Here is a 5,022-nt window from a genome sequence, read left to right as displayed (position 1 = left end):
CCTCTCATACACTCCACAGACACTTCTCTCCCTCCTGGCCCTTCACCCCCTTTTCCCCTCACCCATCACTGAGAGGGGGGAGGAGCATCTGCCACATGGGACATTCCTACAAAGAAGAAAAGCAAAACACAGACAGAGATCATTAGAGAAAGAGCTTTTAGGGTAGTTTAGGGCTGTTATAAGAAGACGAGGACAAGGCTGCACCAGAGATGTGGATTACTGAAGCTTAACAAGAAAATTAATGATTTAAAACAAACTTTTTAAACTTTTAAAACAAGCAGTTGCTCCAGATTTCCTCTAAACAGAACAACAGACCCTCCTCTCCTCCTACTGGATCTTCAGGAGATTAGAGGACTTAATGTAAGGCTGGAAACAACGTGGGCACAACAGAGAAACATTTTAAAGATAAAGTACATACACATGTTTGGGTTCAGGGGGCCTATAGCGGTTAGGTCGCCCTCCATGTACAGAAGCTAGACTTCTAAGTGGGTGGCCAGAGTCAGAGTCTGACCTGTGCTCCTTTCTTGTAGGTCATTCCATCTCTCTGCTCTTCTTCAATCAGGTGCCTGATTGTCTTCATCTCAATGCAACGAGATATAAAGATGAGATCCTGCGACCAGTGGTAATCCAGGGACCAGGCTGTTGTGGCTGTGTATGGTTCTTCCAAACACTACTGATGCTACTGTTTCTTTTTAAATAGCCAATATGTCTTGTTTCTTCAGACTTCATTCATCCAATCCACCAAACAAGAGCCAATAAGCTGTTTGGCATTGGCAGATAAGATTTGACACATTTTTCTACATCCTCAGCTCTGCTGCTCATCCCACAAATGCATGCTCCTTACCACTGTGGCACCATGTAAAAGGGACATAAACCAGCTTTCCAACAAGATAAGATTTATTACCAAGAAGCTTTGTTACAACGAAGAAATGATCTATAAAATTAATCTAATCTTGTAGATAAGATGTGTTTAGATCTGTTTTATGTGTTTGCACGTTTCCTGTTTTTCAGCGATCCCTGCTGGGGTTCTTTTGCTCATGCTTTGGCTGGATTGTTGTTTTCCATGTGAGACGCGTTTGCACCATGAGTGAAGTTATTCACAGAGTTAGCTGCTCACCCCACAAATGCATGCTCATTAAAAATGTGGCACCATTTAAAAGGAGATAAACCGGCTTTCCAACTGGATAAAATTTATTGCCAAGAAGAATTGTTAAAACTAGAAAAGCACTCAGAGAGTGCAGACCTCCGCCATCAGCCCTATCTCACAATAGTGAAGAACCCTTTAAAAACATTCCTGGATCCAGACGGTGATCCGGATCACTCCCAAAATCTAATTCACCAATTACTCCCTCCCCGGTAGGTTGGAGACACGGTGAGGCAAAGCATCGGCTCCGCTACATCTGGACTGTCATGGTGGAAGCACCCATGGTCTCATCAGACAACTGGAAGTGGGTGAATATTCCTCTATTCCTCCCAGCATTGTGAGTATTCTCGCTACAATCTGCTGTCGTTCTCTCTGTTACGCTCCAACTCGTCTCCTCGACAGGGTGTGAGGGCGAGTCCAAAAGTTTGAATAGAAACACACCCAAAATGCTGCTGGGATTGAAGTTACTCATGTCCGCCATCTCCTGGTGTAAAGTGGTAATAGCGCAGACCTCCGCCATTAGCCCTATCTCCCAATAGTAAAGAATCCTTTAAAAAATCACAATCACATCCTTTTAAAAGATCACATAACCTCCGTGGTGGAAGTAATAAAGAAAAATCTACTTAACACTAATTTCTTTACTTTTTGTAGTAAGTTTAGATAATCAGGGAAAGAATCAGTAACTTACTGCCAGTGGTGTGCGGAGGGGGGTGGTGGGAGGAGGGGATTGTTGAGAAACGCGTGCTAAAGTGCCCTCCCAGTTGGCAAAACATTACTGTTGCAATGACTTTTATGTTGGGCCCTTTTTTGATCTATATTGAGCCAGAACTATATCTCACAGAACCAGTTTGGATTATCTGGTGCTAATATGGTGTTAAAATGCACTAGAGTGCAGGAAATGGCATCTACTTCATTGAAAATGTTCTGGTTTTTCACAGTCCAACGTTGAATCTACACAGTTCTTGTGAATGCTGATCCTAACTACAAACCAAAGATGAGTAGTCTGTCTAGTTAGTCTGTTTTAAGGCTATATAATGTGTCATTTGTTTAACATATAAACATGTCTAAAGTGCTGTCGAAAACACATGAAACTTAGTGCCCTCTTCAGTGGCGAGAACGCGCTGTAGACGCCCTTTTTTTCTTTTCTCCTCTGCCCTTGAAAAAGTCTGTGCAGGCCACTGCCAATCACGACACAGCACACTAGCATCAAGCTCAGTGATAGACATCAAGAGGGCTCCAGAAATATGTCGCTAAAATATCTCAATCGCCCCCTTGTGGCTGGCTGCAGTATAGGTGATAGACGCTGATCTCACTGTTAAAGGCTTAAAGTTGCATTAATTTTGGAAGGAAATAATATTTTACAGGAATATTAAAATTAGAAAAAAATATAGATTTTATTTCAGTTTCTGGCCTCACAGGTAATAAAATGCTGGCCCTTGTGAAAGTGGAGTTGAGGACCCCTGCCCTCTTCTCTCCAGAGGAATTCCTCCTTAACTCAGATTTTGACTTTATTATAGAGGTGTGACTTTACCTGAACAACCTGGTTGGAGATCTACCCTCTTGTTCTTGCCAGTGATGAAAGATCTTATTTTACCGTATGACTCCTCAGTAGATACTCAGCACTACAGAGGCTTCTGCTAGCCTACATGCTGAATCAGTGATTCAGGGCAGAGGGATAAATCAGGCTTACATTGTTTACCAGCTCAGAAAACAGGAAACACCTTTGGCTTTTCCTTAAGCCACAAAAATCAAATGTGACTGTGATGGCCCTGAGGAGGTAGATGTTTGGTGTAGAGCCAGCAGAATTAAACCACTTTAGAGAAGAATTTCCTGACTGTGCCACGACTAAAACAGGCTGGCCAAAATGCTGAAAATTTCCCCCGAACTCAGAAAGCCTTGATTCATTCTTGCACACTAAAAGCAGGATGTAAAACATGCACTTGAACTCTGAAGGGCCTGGTTTTCCAGAGATGGAGACTGTGCCGAGTCCCATCAGACTCTAACCTCGATGAAGACATCGTATTGTGTAACAGTTTTAATCACCGTCCTGGTCCCTGCAGGGTCACAGAGAATTACCTCAGACATAAAAACCATAAACAGATGTGAGGCCTGACAGTATTTATGCTTTAATGAAGAAACTGAGTCATGTTGTAAAGTCAGCACAGAGACATTCTGTTCCTCTCGTCTCTGATTCAGTAACGATAAACTGAGATTAAATCAGATTATTAAAGTTATTCAGTGCTGAAATAGACGTAAAACAGAAGTTATTGTGATGTCTGTGATATCGGTTTTCAGCGTTCAGATACCGAGTAGCAAACCTTCATGTTCTGTGTGGCTACGCCTCAGTACTGACTAACATATCTGATAGCTCTGCATACAGAGGTGGTCTGAGACCCCTTCATCCAGCCTGGATTGGTTACATCCCTGCACACATTACAGACCGCCCAGTCAGCTGGCTGATCAGCAGAGCATGGCTTTATTTATGTCAGTCCAGCCTGGCGTTAGGTGGTGTGAACTGAGATGGTATCTAAAACAAGAACACTGACATTCAAATGGGAGCCAGCTCTTATTATTTCAGTCTTATCTGTACTCAACAAGATTCATTTACTAAATAGTTCTGGCTTTCTCTGTGTCCTGTAAAAGCATGTTTATGACATCATGTAGGAGAAAAGCTGTTAAAGAGGCACTGCTAGCTTGTGGCTAATTTAGTGCCATTCATTTTTGTTCCCCATGGCACCTAGACTGTAGATTTCAAGACATTTTACTGACATTATAGATGCTTGGCCTGCTGGTGGCGCTAGAGAGTGGGTCACAGGATCCCCAAAGCTGTTAGGCTGCTTCCTCTGGTCGCTGAGAAGATCTGCACAAAATTTCACCCTAATGTATGAAATATATTTAGAGTTATAGAGATCTGGACCAGATGGAGTGAACGCCCACCCAGGCCCACGCACAGATTTGACTGAGCCCCTGAAGAACAGAGAGAGCCCTCCTCTCCAGGTGTGATCACTGATGATGTCAGTGCAGGTGTGATGATCAGTAGCATTGGTGCTAGCATCCTGGCTAGCAGTTCCTTCATGTTAGAGCTGAAAGGTGTACCACTATTAGTGGGTTTTGAGGTTAAAATTATTTGTTTGTGATACTTTTATATTACTTTTTACATCCATTACTGCCACATCGTTTTGCTAATTTTTGCTTTTTGCAACTTCTTGCCTATTTTGGCCACCTTTTCACCAATTTTTGCAAGTTTTATCCTGTTTTTGCCATTTTTTCATCTTTTCCTGACACCACTTTTGCCCATATTTGCATCTTTTTTGCCCATTTCTGCAACATCTTTCTGCAACTTTTGCCCACTTAGGCTGCATTTATGCCAGTTCTTGCTGCTTTTCACCCTTTTTTGCCAATTTTCTGCCACTTTTTGCTCATTTCCAAAATTTTACTTTTGCTTTTTTGCTTTTAACCATTTTTTTTTTTTGCTGTTTTTTTTAATTACACATTTTCTGCCATTTTTTGCCATTTCTGCAACTTCTTTTAAAACTTTTGCCTACCTTAGCCTTCTTTAGGCTGTTTTTTTTTGCCATTTTTACTGAACATTTTGCTAATTTATGCTGTTTTTCAACCATTTTTGCTACTTTTTCCCCCCATTTTTGGACACATTTGCCCATTTTTGCCCATTGATGCCAATTTTTGCTACTTTTGGCTACTTTTTTCTGCCTCACCCATTTGTGCCTCTTTTGAACCATTTTTGTATTATTTTCTGCAACTTTTTTTAAACACTTTTTGCCACTTTTTGCAACTTTCAACCCACTTATACCCTTTTTTAAAACAATTAAATTAATTTTTGCTGCTTTCCATCCATTTTTTGGGTTCTTTTCTCAATT

This window comes from Cheilinus undulatus, linkage group 17 (assembly GCF_018320785.1).
Source record: "Cheilinus undulatus linkage group 17, ASM1832078v1, whole genome shotgun sequence".
Taxonomy (NCBI): Eukaryota; Metazoa; Chordata; class Actinopteri; order Labriformes; family Labridae; genus Cheilinus; species Cheilinus undulatus.
This window is presented reverse-complemented; position numbering follows the sequence as displayed.